Below are 14,814 nucleotides of genomic sequence, written 5' to 3'. Positions count from 1 at the left end.
GCGGAGGCCTGCCCTGGCCTCGGAGGCTGGAGATCGCCGGCAGCAGCCCTGGCAATGCCACCAACCTCCCCAGGTCTGGTCTCATACCACGGGCCCTCAGTTTCCCCGCCTGTAAACAGAGGGCAGGACGCGACCACACACTCCACAAGTGTATCTTGCGCTCCTACGGCGGCCAAGCCTCAGACACCGTGCGCGGTGCTTCTGCCTGAGAAGCGAGGAAGCCAGGGTGCAGGGCATACCTGTAGGACCAGACCCCCACACAGGCACACGACCAGAACCTACTTCACAAAAGTCACAGTGCTTACTGCTGGGTGTGCTATACATTTTTTCATTTTACTTCTCTGAATTTTCTAATTTTTCTAAAATCAATATTTTTAGAATTAGGTATATGTAACCAATGCTGTTCTTGTTTTTTTTAAAAAAAGCAAGATGGGTAGATATGGTTTGGGGTGGTGATCCCTTGAGGCTGTTTGGGAAGCCTCCAAGCTCTGCCACCAGGGAGGGTGGGGTGGGTGGGGCACCTTTAGAGGGAGGAGGTCCCCACAGGGCCACGAAGGGGTGACCTGGACACTGCCCTCTGGCTCTAAGCTTCTCCTCCCATCCAGGGGCCAAGCTCTCAGTGCCGCCAGGAATTCAGAATCCAGCACCACCCTGTCTCCCACAGACTTTATCTCCTTTCTCTGCTATCTCGTCCTCAGAGAGCTGGGCCAGGAGCAAGCTTTACAGCAGGAGGAAGCCCATGGAGGGCAAGTGGGTCATGAGAACGCAGAGGAGTCACCACCTCTCTGACCTTGACGGTCCACAGTGCCGGAGTGGTGGTGGGTGGGGCCCCAGGATGCTGGAGAGGTGAAGCGTTTATCACACTGCACCCCCAGACACAGCAGGCCAGGCTGCCTCCCACCCGACTACCTGGATGGCACCTACATGGCAGGGGTCCCCGTCATTTACTTAACCAGTCCCTCTGGTTGATGTCTGTCTGCTTTTACAAAGTTCCCCTTCCTGCTTGTTCACCCCGCTTTGGGGCTTCCCTCCCGGCTCCTGGCAAGCCTGCTCACCACTCTGTCTCTGCACGCGTGTGAGGGCGCACACATGCACACACACACACACAGACACACCCCCCAGTTCTCAGGGCAGCCCAGCCCTACCCCTTTCTTACTCTAGGGCCCCCTCCCTTCCCCCCAGGCCAGGCAGGTGTCCAAGGCACACTTTTCTCCTTTGCTAATGAGACAGCACAGGTAAAGCACCCTGCACAGGTCGCAGTGCTTGGCACCCCCAGATCAGGTGGGCCTGAGGCTCTGCCCACACTGTCAGCAACAGGGGTTCAGATCCACTGGACACCACCTGCATGCAAGGCCCCTTCCGGAGGCCTCATGCGCCCTCTCTTGAAATCCTCCCCCCAAGCTATGGGGAGATCCCTTACTCAGGGTAAGGCCATCCCAGGAGATGAGGACAACACGTGTCACTTAATGGAAGAACACAGCGCCACTCACAAAGTGTTCTCACCAGAACCCAAACCTAAATCCAACCAGGCCTCTGCATGTAATTACCACCTAGGGGAATACCAGGGGACAGGGGAATGTGTTCAACACACCACGAGGATGTGACCCACAAATTCCAGGCTGTGGGAGCCTCTCCTCTATAGGACAAACCACCTGGTTTCTCCAACAAATACATCTCAGGGGGAAAAATAAAGGGGAAGCTGTAGCTTAAGAGAAGGGTGAGAGACATCAACCAGATGCAATGTGTGGATTTTGCATGATGATTTGAACAAGGCAACTGTTTAAAAAAATAACTATAAGACACTTGAGATTATATGAACACTACTGGATATTTGATGACATTGGACACAATTTTTTTAGGTGTGACAATGGCGTTGTGGTTACTATTAGAATTACATATTGGCTATTTGTGGACAGATCGATGTGCCCGGATTTGTGTAAACATCATCCCCCGGGAGGCTGGGAAGTGGGGCAGTAAGAGGTGAAATGAGAGTGGCCCTCCGCTGATGATCCTTAAAGCTGGGGGTCTTTATGCCATTTTCTATATTTTTGTGTCTATTTAGAATTATCCATAATAAAAGTTGTAAGAAGAAAAAGGACACAACACACTTTAAGTAAGACTCATTCTCTCATGCGCCTGAGGATCCCAGCACCCTGGAGGGAAGGCAGTGACACCTGGCCAGGTTTTCCATTTCCCTGTTCTGTGCTTACCTGGCATCCGCACAACAAAAGGGGCTGGGGGCTCCACTTTGGGGGCTGAGGCAGTGGGCTGTTGGGAAACCCAGTCCTGACGCCCAGACAGGGCTGTGAGAGGAGGCTGGGGCAGCCCCAGTGACTGGGAGTGAGTCTGAAGCTCCAGGCTAATGATAACCCTTGTGCTTAGCACTTGGAAGGTCTGCTGGGAGGTACAGGAATCCTGGAGCACAAAGCGACCCCAGGAAGTGGGGGGTTATTATGACTCGGTGTCTCTCCCTTCCTCCCTCCTCCTGTCCCCAGCACCCCACCCCCACCCCCTGCCCCAGCCCTCCCAGGTACCTAACCTTCCCCTGGGAAGTGCGTCTGCCCTTCCATGGGGGCTACAACAGGCCCCCAAGAACAACACTGTACAGACCTCTCGGAAGTTGGGATGTTACTCACAGAGGAACTCTAAAAGGCAGGCTGTGAACTGACAGCTGGAAGCCAAATCCAGCCCACACGTGTGTTTTGTTTGGCTTGCAAAGTGTTTTCAAATTTTTGAGCCAACAGGAAAAGGTCAGGTGATTTCATATAAAAATCCACATTTCCGGCTTCTCCTGTAACTCTGGATGACCTGACCACACTGGGTCTGCGTTCCCGCGTCCGCCGGGGCTGGGTGGGAGCTGACCGGCAGCGGTCCCCTTTAGCCGGGGCACGTGCTCCGGTTTGCCACAGATGCCCTGGGCACCTTACATCACTCCCTAGCCCCCCGAGCAGCCGTCTGCGGTGTAAGGAAAGGGATGCTCAGGTCAAATCTCTGTGGTCCCTTCTCTGCCTGCCCCACACCATCGCCGGTCCCCAGACACGCAGCAGCTTCCTGCGGCCCGGCCGACACGCCAAGGCCCTCGTACCAGCACTGCCGCCAGCCTCCAGCGCCTCAAGCCTTCCCTTCTCTGGGCCTTTGTTTGTGGTGTCCCTTCGGCCTGGCCAGCGCTTTCCCCTTCCACCCACCCCTTGCCAAGTACAATGACAAGAGGTTCATAAATGTCGCCCCGGTGGACGTTCGAATAAGGACCCAGGCCTGCCTTTGCGCAGGGTCCCAGGGAATGGGCTTGGTGCCCGGGATGCAGTGCTGGGGACTGCCAGGCACACAGCAGCTCAGAGCAAGAACTGGGCACCAGGCGATATCTGGGCGACCACAGACCTGGGCCCTCACCTCGTCCAGCATGGGCTCGGCCAAGGCCGGAAGGAACAACAGCCAAGCACCCAGACGCAGGTCAGCCCTGATAGAAAACCTCTCGCCTGGTGCTGGGCAGGTGGAGGTCACCCCGTATGTCTGCTGTGATCTATATTTAGAGCCTGGGAGGACATGAAGAGGGTGTGGCCTGGCGATGCTCCTCAGTCATTTCCCGACACTGACATCTCCATTCCTAGCCTGCCTAGGTCCTGGAGTGTCCCTCTGTGGGCAGGTGAGCACACACCTTGGCAGGAGGTGATGCACCTGGACCAAGCATGGGAGTTCCCAGCTTAGCCCCACCTCCTCTGCCGCTGCGTTCCTGGGACCTTCTAGTGGCTTTTTCCTCCTCCTCCTGGCAAGATGAGGTGTGGGGATGGTCCTCAGGGGCTGGAGGCTGAACTCAGAGCTGGCCAGGAGGTGAGAAATGAAGCATCACAATCTCCAGGGGACCATGCTGGAGGTGACATCATCACCTCAAACCTCTGACCTCACAGGGCGTTACTGTCCCAGAGCAACCAGAACTAGAGATGCCGATGCCTGCAGCGGTGGAAGTGCCCCGGCCAGGGATGCGCAGGGCCCCCATCAGCCCAGTACTGGCCGTGGGCCTCACTGTCCTCCCCTGGACAGGGCGCTCACACCCGACTCAAGCCCTTGGGATGCCAAGGAGGAGGCGCACAGAGGAGTAAACATCATTGTGATAAATGCCATCCACAGAGAGGAACTGGGGCCACTCTGACAACCGTCCCCCACTGCAAAGAGTGACTGCCACCCCAGTGGGCCACCAATTCCACGCATGACAGCCCAAGGTGGAGGGATGCAGAGGAGAGGGGAAGAGAGGGGGACATGCAGACAGAGAGAAATGGAGACCGAGCCTCGAGACTGACCGGGAACGGAGAGGATACCAGCGAAGGCGTGTGGGAATGGAGCGGCACAGACAGAGCGAGGCCCCCACCCCCAGAGCCCACGCCAAGGCTGCAGAGGCGAGGGAGTGCTGGGCATGCGTGGCCGACAAAGGGACCAATGGCCTGGCGGGTCCCACAGTCTCAGCCACAACGTGTCCCCAGGCCCGGGGCCCCTGATTAGGAGGCAGGGACATCTGTCCCACAGTTGTGCCAGCACCCCCTCCCCATTCGCCCCCTTCCCTGGAGGGTGGTCAAATGCCAGCCCCTAGCTCCTCTGAAACGTTCAGCCACATGCCTGCTGGAAACCAGCACAGTATAGGGAGACTCGGGAGACCCAGCCCTGAGGGGCTATTCCTTCCTGCAGGGCTGGGAAACTCCCTCTTGAGATTTGGAGCCGAGCTTTGGTTTGAGTCTCTGCTCTGTGTCTTCTTAGCCTCAGTTTCTCCATCAGTACAATGAAGACAACAGTGATAATAATACCACCAGGCTGTCGGGGTGCTCGGGAGAGGAGACCGTAAAGCAACACACAAAAGCCCTTGGGAATCCAAGAAGCACCCTACAAATGCAGCCACTGTGACGCCCAGAGCCACCGCGCACGAACCCACCAGGGCTGGGGGCAGGCAGAGAGGCTGGCCCGAGTGGGCACCCAGGGGCGCCATCCGCAGGGAGACCCCGGCCTCCTCTCTCACTCCCGGAAGGGGAGATGGAGGTTCCCATGTGGCCCCCAGCCAAACTCCCTCAACCAGTCCTGACAGGAAGGAGGGGAGGGAGTTCAAGGAAACCGGCTCCCACACCTGGGGCCCTGGCGGCGACCCACCCAGCCTCTCCCCGGCAGAGGCACCGACTGCCCTGGAAGCTTACCTCGGCGGTGGGTGCTGGCAGAGGTGCCGGCCAAGGTGGGGGGCTTCGGAGAGTGGAGCGGCGGGCAACGGCCCACCGCCTGGCAGTCACCACAGAGACACAGGCAAAGAACAACGAGACCTTCCTCTCCCTGGGCCCGGCAGGACCGACACAGGCCTGGCCTGCTTCCCGGGCCATGGTGGGGCAGAGCCCGGCGGGGAGTGGGCTCTGCGAGAGGCCCTCTGCCAGTGTGCCCGTCACCTGTCTGCCCTAATGGAGTCGAGCACCTGAGTGCCTAGGCCTGGTGTCACCTGCATGGCTGTCATACCTGCTCCTGTGATGGGCAGGGCCAGGAATTCCCATATGCACCAGGCCAAGGGCCGGCCAAGAACGAGCGGAAGGCTCTGTCCCGAGCTGGCCCAGCAGCTGTAGCTGGACCTGCCCCTCCTGGGTGGGCCCAGCTCACTCCCCAGCCACCCCAAGGCCCCATCTCCCTTCCCCTGCCTTGGTGGCCTAGAAGCCACCTCGCAGAGCCAAAGGGTGTGTAGGTGCCAGTAACCGAGGTCAAAGCGGAGCCGCGGCGGCTGTGGGAGGAGGGCAGGAGACCCGGCCCTCATGCTGGAAGCCTTCCCTGCCCACTGGACCTCAGGGCGCCCCCGTCCCTGGCACAGGACTGCGTTTTAAACCAATGGGTCTGACTGAGGGCCGCCGACTTCATCTCACCATGCAGGGTGGTCGAGAATATAATACCGTCGCCACCACCATTCCCATCATTTCAGAAAAGACATCACCAAAACCAGGAGGGGCTGCCATCAGAAAGGGCAGTCACGAAATGAGTATGTTTGGCTTTATGGATAACTTACTACCTTGTCCCTATTTTTCTCATTTTGCTGCAAACGAGACATCGGAAGCCATCAAACAAGTGCAACATACCCATTGGCAAATGGGGAAACTGAGGCCCAGAGCGAGCAGAGACTCGCCCAAGATCTCTCGGGGAGAACCCAGGATGTGTGTCTGTCCCTGCTCTCCAGAGCCCACAGACGCTCCTTCCCACACATTCAGAGCCCCGATCCCAAAGTCCAGCGATCCCAGGGTAGAGTCAGAGGACAACAGGCCCGGCCACTTCCCCATCCCCCTGGGACCCTGGCTATGGGTGGAGGGCCCCAGGCTGGGGCGCAGAACAGAGGTGGGGAGGAGGGGGCGGGCAGGGGCTCCCGAGGGCCCCCGCAGGCACACCAGGCCTGGGCCCAGCATCCCGCCAGCACCTCACTCCCTCGCCTGCCCCGAGCATTTCACATCCTCTTCCGGTGGCTTTGTGGGCCGCAGGGGACCCTGCTGCGCAGGCAGTTCAGAGCCTGGGAGCAGAGAACTGGTTCCTGTCCTCACATGCTGCTGCCTCCCTGTGGGACCTGCAGGTTCCTCTTCTCCCTGGGCCTCAGTTTCCTGATGTGCTATGGGGGGGATGGGAAAGGTGGGGCGTGTACAGGGGTTTTCAAACTCAAATCCAAACTCTCGGCCCCTCCCCTCCGCTCCCCTCGCCAGCCTCACCCAGAGCTCTTGACCTTGAACTTGCAGCCGGTGGTGGCTCCCATGGGAATATCTCTTTCAAGGAAGAAAGGATTTCAGGGACACCCTCAGGGTGGGGATTCTCTGGAGCTGTGGGTGAGTGTTGGGCATGGGGTCAGGCCCAGCGGGGCAGACATCAGGGAAACAGCTGGAGCGTTTCAGGGGGCCCTGCGGCATCACCTTTCCTGCCTGCCTGTACCCACTCTCGTCCCCGCAGCCAGGGCAAGTCTCCCCTCCACTAAAATCCCTCCAACAATCTCTGCCCCACACAGAAAAACGTCCAAGTCCTCATCTACCCCCCAGCTCCCCGGCCCCTCCCACTAACTGCAGCCTTGGGCCTCGGCCTCCGCCTCCCTGCTGCACAGAGGCCTCTGGACCTGCGACCTCCACGTGAGTGTCCCCTGCTGGGAGCCATGGCCTTCCCCCACGTCCTTGGCACTTGGCACCCTCCCCACCCTGACTTCTCTGGCTACTTTGTTAATGCAGCAACACCATCCCTGACTACCCCTGTCACCAGCCATCCCATCCCCCTTCCTCTTCCACTTGGCACACTTCCTGCTCTGTGCCAGGATCTGAGGCCCCTGTCCCCTGCGACGCCAGGCATCATCTCTGGCCTCTTGCACAGTAACACTCAACCCTGACCTCCAAGAAACAGCAGAGCCAACCAGGCTGTGAATCAGCCGGCCCAGGATTTAAAACCTGACTTCCATGTACTCTGAAACCCTGGGCCAGTGACTTAGCATCTGATGCCTCAGTTTCCTCATCTGCAAAATGGGCACAAGGGTGCTGGAGGGTTCAATAAGAACTTAGCACGGGACTGGCTCACAGTTGCACTTGGCAGACACACACTGATTATCTCCCCATGGCCACTAGAGTTGGCGAAGGGCTGCATGCCTGTCCCAGTGCCTGGCGTATAACAGATGTTCGATAAATGTTGGTGGCTACTGTCCCTGTGCCAGGTGTACTGTACCCTGGCTCCATACCTGAAAAAAAGCTCCAGATGGCACTCTGAGCCTGGCACTCAGAGTGTGGCCTCACAACTGGATTTCAGCAGATAACTCGGAAATGTTTGCTGATGTGAGAGCAAACGCAAGAAGGGGTGCTGCAAGGCAACCCTGGGCCAGGGAGAGGGCAGCGGGGAGGCTTGGCAGGCACGTCCAGGCTCTGTCCACTCCTTCCCTGAGGCTGGGCCTGGGCCTCACTGTCTGGGTCCTCAGTCTTGTGGGGAGAGAAGCCCTGTGCAGACAGGATCTGGGTGAGGCAGGCTGCAGGAGTCGGGAGGGATGGAGGAGGGAGGGATCCCTGGGGTGCTTGGGCCATCCCCAGTCTTGGCCTCTCACCCCTGCATTAGCAACCGCCTGGCCATGTGACTGTGGGCATCGCTTGGTGCGGTTCGGCTGCCGCTGCAGGTTTAGCAGGGAGGTCTCCAGATGAAACGGGGGATGTGGGGAGGGCCTTCCCTGAGCCTTGGTTTCCTTGTCTGCCAGTTGACTTCTCCACCCAGCCCCGTGGGATGAGTGGACAGGAAAAGTGTTTCCTACAGTGTGAACACTGTGGGGTGGGCGTTTAACCTTCCCAGGGGTGGCGGGGCTGCCCTGTTAGGTGTGTTTGTGTGTTAATGCCTTTGATTGGACGAGCGTCTTGTGCAGGGCGTCACACTGCAAGGCATGCTTCCTGTGCTGTTGCCGGACACCTCCACCCCAACGCAGCTTCCCAGGCCTGTTACCCCCCACATCCCCTCACCCCCAGCTCAGCCTCCAGCGCAGGTAGGTCAGCCTGGCCTCAGGGCCCAATCCTGGGGCTATTCCTTTCCAAGCTAGGCAGGACTGCCCGGGCGCAGCAGGCACTGAGCTCCCTGGGAAGGGCCCTGAGGGACTGAGTCACGGTCAGAAGGCAGGAGCAAGGCCAGCTGACGCTCAGAAATGTGGGAGCCCCCAGGAGGCAGGGCCAGCGGGAGGGGAGGAGCGGGGTGCATCCACCCCTCCTCCCACCCACGTGGTCCCTCCCACCCGCCGCCTCTAGTGGGGGAGAGCAGGGCCTTTGTTCCCTGCTGGCCTGGTGTGGCCACATGATGTACCCCACATCACTGTCACTGCCTGGAACGAAGACCAGGGCTCCGGGGGCTGGGCATGACGGCAGTTGGGGAGCTCCACCTGCAACCAATCTCCCCTACCCACCCCACTGCCCACCCTGGCTGCCGCCGGGGCTGGGCCTACTGAGGGCTAGAAACAGCACAACCGTTTGCTATGCACCTACTGTGCATGAGGCTCGCACAGCCCTGACCCCACGCTTCTCTCAGGACACCAGGTCACGTGACCTGCCAACGGTTCCACAGTGCTCTGCCCACCATGCCAGGTGGCCTGGGATAATGCACCTGGCCAGCTATACCCAAGCCCGGACCAGCAAAACTCAACTCGGGCACGTGTGCGAGCGCAGGTGCGAACCCACGCCCCCAGCCCAGATGCAAGCCCTTTGGTGGAGGAACGCGTTCCTGGGGGAGCTTGCTGTGCCCCACTTCTTGGCGGGGGGGCTCTCACCCGTTCTAGGTGGTGGCAGGCCCTGGCTGGGCGTGAGGCCCATTGTTTATAAACAACGAGTGGCTGTCGCTAGGACCTGTGACTCAGAGCTTGAGTGGTGACTCCTCTCCAAGCTGTTTACTCGGCACAACATCCTGTCCAGGAAGCAGATAGGAGAGGCTGTGGCCCGGCTTTTGCTCCTCTTTCCTGCTGCTGACCTGACTCGTGTCCTGCTGGGGGGACAGCCCAGCTGCCCTTCCCATTGTTTCTGGGAACTTGAGGCCCATCATCAAGTCACTCAACACACATTTATGGCCAGGCTGGCTCTGCCAGGTAGGGATGGTGCTGTAGCCGTGCGTGAGGCAGCCAGGCCCTGGAGCCTGGACGAAGGCCCAGGTCTGGGTCCGTGGTGCGTCTGTGCCTGGCCTTCCCTCCCTCCCTGGCTCTGACTAGAAGATTCCCAGGGACTGGGGCCCTGTGAACACCCTACAGCCCAAAGGCAATGCTTGCGCACATTTAGAAGCTAGGGAGGCAGGACAGCTCCTAATGCCCCTTCATCCCCCAGGGCCCGGTCTGGCCCTACCTTCGGCACCCCTCAGCGGGCACAAAGCACTTTCCCATGCAGCACCTGCCAGACAGATGAAGCTACAGTTATTATCTTTGTTGCAAAACAGAAAATCAAAGCTCAGGGAGGGCAAACTTGCCTGAGGTTACACAGCATGTCAGTGCCAAGGCCAGGTGTACGCCCGGGCCTACCTGACCCACAGGGCTGCTTGCTTTCCTCTGCTCTGTGCCAGGTTAATGATCACAAGCAGATTTGTTCCTGGCAGCACAGGCAGACTCGAGGCTGCCAGGTCCCCGTCACCGGGGTGTGTAGTCTGTCCCCTGAATGAGACCCAGGCTGGTGATTCTGACTCGCATTTCCCTGATCGTTGCTGTCCCCGATCTGGTGCCTAAACTGGAGTCAACAACCCCCCGATATTTCCACTACGCACTGATGTGCCAGCGTGGGTATCACTTCATCAGCATGATGGGAGAGGCAGGTTTCGCAGGTGGGCTTGGGGACAGAAGTGTGGAGATGGCACAAAACTCACGAAAGCCACCCAGCAGAGCAGGGCTTCCAATCCTGTCTGGCTTTGGGGCTGCTGCTCCCAGCTGTTCCTTCCTGAACACTCCCAGCCTGTCACAAAACCAATGGTGATTTTATCACTGTGGTGCCCTTCTAAGGCCAGGGCAAGTACCTCAGTGGCCCCGGGTTTACAGGAGGGCCACTGGGGGGTAGGCAGAGACTCAGAGTGAGGCTTGTTTCCCTGCTCTAGGTTGGGGAGACCCAGGGTCCCCTAGGAAAGGCAGAGCCGCAGGATGTCCCTGCTGTGGTGGGTGGAAGGTGGGCTGGGGTTGGGAGAGAAAGGCGAAGAGGGCTGAGCTTATTTTGGCAGATGAGGCTTGGCCCCCCCTCCCCCCACCAGGCAGCACGGTAACTCGGCGGGCTGATTCACCCACAGCAGGGCTCCCCTGCACTGGCTGCCTGCCCGCCGGCCCCTTTCACCAGCCCACTGAGTCATGCAGGTTGCCAAGAAGCTGAGGATCCAAGAATCAGGCCCCGCCCAGCCGGGGCTGCTGGCGCTGAGCCCAGCAGGATCCAGCACGGCCCGGGGCAGGCGGTTCCCCTCCCACCGCAGCAGGAGATGGCTCCTCCCCCACCCCGCCTGCCCCCCGGTCCCGCTCCACCAGGAGCCCAACATCCAACTGCAGGATCAGAGCCGCAGCTGCGGGCTTAGGGCAGAAGGAGTCTGGGGCCAAAGCCCGCCTGCGGCTTTCTGGCGGGTGAAGCTGGGTGAAGCCGGGCAGGCTCCTTTCCCTTGCTGAGCCTGGGTCTTGGCTCATAAACGGAGCCGATCTCTGCCGCAGAAAGACCGCGTGGAAAAGTGAAATACTGGTGGGAAGAACTGGCGCAAGCCACATGTTCAAAAATGGTACCTCAAGGTAGACTACGACGCTCTGTGGAGAAGAACCAGCGGTTCTCGGTTTTAATTCAGGGCTGGCTGATAGTTCTGTAAAATACAACCGAAACGTCGCGGCAATGTCAAATGGCCACAGAGGTTTCTGAACACGGTGGATTCTCTAACTAAGCAGGCGAGGATCAGTGACAGAATTTGCAGCCTGTCCTGTCTGCAGGCCACACAGGGCCCCAGGACACAAGCACAGCCAGCCCACACAAATTCACTGAGCACTTACTAGGTGCCCGGTGCTGTTCAGGTACCCGAGATACACGGGGACAAAACAGACAGAAAACCACCTCTGCTCTTGGGGCTTAATAAGTAAAATAGTGTTTGAAAGTGAAAATGCCGCAGAAGGAACAAAACAGAGTAAGGGAGTAGGGGGTGTGCTGGGGTCGGAGGCTGCTGCGATTGCAAACAGGCCGGGTGAGCCGAGGGGACAGCCCAGGTAAGCGCTCAAAGGAGGGACCCTGAAACACTCTCCTACTGTGGGATCGTTTCATGCCCCGCCACGGGCTTTACGCTCCAGGGGGGCAGCAGCCACTCTGTCCTGCTTACCCGTCCACACCCAAGTGCCCGGGAGGGTGCCTGCCCCGTTGTGAGTCTTCGCAACTGCTAACGGGTAAGTGGGTGGACGTGCCACTCAGATACGCACACACGTGCACACGAGCGGAAAGAGCGCGGGCATGCTAACCCAGGCGTCCCTTCCCTCTTTGTAAAGCTGGAAGGAGAGAGGAGCTGGACACAAGCTCCTTGGGAGCAGGGACTCTGTTCCCTGATGTATCGGGGCCCAGAACAGCACCAGGCATGCAGTGGGCGCCCCATAAATACCTGCATGAACAAGTGGACTCCATCGTCCAGACTGTTCCTGCAGCTTCTAAGTTTCTGGACTCAAATGTTTAGAGTTCCCTGTGGGAAGATCACCAGGAAAGCTTTCTGGAGGAGGCGGAGAGGCTGGGAGGAGCGGGAGGGATGGCTGTCTCTGCTCACCGGGCTCCCACTAGCACTTTCCAGAGTGGGAGGCTGAGCATGGAGGCGGAGGCAAGCCCAGGCAAGGAAGCGGCAGGAAGGAGGCAGCCAGGCTTTCTGGGAAGCAGGGCCCAGAGGTTCCCAGAAGCCATCCTGCCTGCGGAGGGGGAGGTGGGCGGTCAGGGTGGCTTTGGTTCAACCCAGGGGCCTTTCTCCTTCCTAAATTTCTGGCCCAGGAACAATCTTGGGGACTGGGTCTCTCTCATCAGGTAACGGAGGCTGCTCTGGTGTGGGCAACGAAGTCCCTCTCAAGGCACAGCCAGGCCTGGGGAGGCTGGGGGATGGCGGCTGAGCCCACAGTCAGGCCCCTGTGCCCAGAAGGCCCTGGTCACCCGGTACTCTGGGCCAGGGTAATCAGGACAAACAGGCCCTTGTGATGCGGAAGGCTGCCTGTCGTGCCAGGGACACTGTGTGCTCGGTGCTGCCACCGGCCTGCTGCCTGCCTGAGGAGGCCGAGGGCCTGGGCAGTGGGGCTGCCCTTTCAGAGGGGACCTCCTGAGCGGCCCTGGCCCGGAGAGGGGGCAGGGCTCCAGCTGGCTGTTGGGAGGCGGCGGGGCTGGTACTCACTGCCCTCTTTCCCACAGTCCTTTTCCTGCAAGGAAGTTCTCCCAGACTGGGGAGGGGGGCAGTGTTGGGCAAAATGCCTATGGGACTCCAGGACCCTGGGGCCCAGTGACACTGTCTCGTCTCATCCTCCTGCCACCCGTTGTCCCCGTCAACCCCTGGACTTTGCCCCTTCCTTGGTCTCTCCCTCAGAAACAAGGCTCAAAGGCCTCTCCTCTCTGCCTCCAGCTGCTCACACCTGGGATGCCTGACAAGGGGACAGCAGTGTCCTCGCCCGCCCAGGGACCCTCCAAGAGCTATCCAGGTCTCCATGGCACTGTCAGGCAATAGAGCAACTGGGTGTGCCAGGCACCATGCTGAGCGCTGGGCAGCCACCACAAGCCTGTGCACGGGGCACGGCTATCTACCCAGCAACAGACGAGAAAACCACACCCTGAGGTTGAGAGCTGGACCCTGAACACTCAGGGCTCCTCGTGGTCAAGGCTCGGGCCTGGTGCTTTGAAAAGACAAGATGCAAACATACACATGCATACCTTGTGACAACGTGCTCTCCTCTCCCACGTACCAGTCACATGTCCCCACAGGCAGCAACATGCATCCCTTCACATATGTGCTCACTTAGCCAAATTCAGGCTTGTCACACCCACTGGCACAGAAGGTCACCCAAAGGCAGAGAGATGCTCCCAAGACACACAAACACAAGAATGCATGCACACACAATACCACATCACAGGACAGCAGACACAGCTCCGCCCCTGCAGGCCCAAGGCCCGGGATGTATGCCCTGCACCCTACATCTGCCAGACAACAACGGCCACCCAGCGCCGCAGACCCAGCGAGCACACTCCCTCAGGGCCAGCGTGCCTGGTCCTGGCAGGGCGGTGAGGAGGGGAGGAGGTGGCACGTGCTCCGGGCAGGGATTTCCTGGCCCCAGCGGCTGGGAAGGAAACTCCACTTGGAATCTTGAAGAATGGCAAGCGTCCGCTGCCAGGGGCCAGGGGGCCAGGGAGACGGTGCTGCCAGCTCAGCCTTCCACACTGGCACTACCTGCCTGCCCCCAGCCCCAGCACCCCGCCGTCGAGGGCCTGGAAACTGGCCTAAGGGAGGAAGGGGGTCCAGGTGGGATCCCTATATGGCCTGGGCAATTTACTCAACTTCTCTGGGCCCGAATTTCCCCATCTGGAAAAACTTGTGGATTTGACTCAGGGCCTGCAAGTGTCTTTGCCCGCCCCCCACCCCTGCCTGCAGCCCAGGTCCCCAAGGGCAGTCATGGCGGGTGGGCTATCCAGCTGTCTGCCTTCCATAGAGGAAAACCGACACTGCCCGCCAGCTTCGGAGGGCCTGCTGTGTGGTGCCGGAGACTTTAGACACACAGAGACACACCTCTACGTCCCTAAGACCACACATGAGGCCAGGGAGGCACAGAGGAGCACAGAGGAGCTAAGGAACCTTCCAGCCTGGACCCCCACCTGGCCCCCAGGCTTCTTTCTCCCCCTTGACCTCCAGGCAGGCAGCCCTGACCTCAGCGTTGCTGTTCCTGGTGATCATCATGGCAGATGATCAAGCTAATCAGGTCTGCAATCAGCTCATCTCATGGTCCTGGGACAGACGATCAGGGCTGGGTCCTCTCCCTCCAGCCACAGCCCAGCAGCAGCAGGGTGGGACCAAGAATCGCTTTGAACGACTCTTTTCAGGTGGTGGCAGCCCCAAGCGCTTTAAATACCCTCCCAGTTTCGAATTGACATTCACAGGGTGTCTGTCCCACCTTCTGGAACAGACACCTGGGGTCCAGATGAAGTCCCAAGAGGGATGGCGTGGGAGAGGTGGGGAAGCTCCTGGACTCAGGGCCACCCATTAGCCAAGGGTCCTTTCTCTCAGCTGGACAGGCCCAGCCCCCTCCACCAGCGCCTGGTACCCAAAGGTCAGATGGGCACACCTGGTATCGCAGGCGGTGTTCAGAGAAGAGGCCTTATGCCCTCCCCAGGG

Source organism: Propithecus coquereli, unplaced genomic scaffold, assembly GCF_000956105.1.
Source record: "Propithecus coquereli isolate 6110/MARCELLA unplaced genomic scaffold, Pcoq_1.0 Scaffold142, whole genome shotgun sequence".
In the NCBI taxonomy this organism is placed as follows: domain Eukaryota; kingdom Metazoa; phylum Chordata; class Mammalia; order Primates; family Indriidae; genus Propithecus; species Propithecus coquereli.
The sequence above is the reverse complement of the archived record's forward strand: the minus strand, read 5'-3'. Positions refer to the sequence as shown.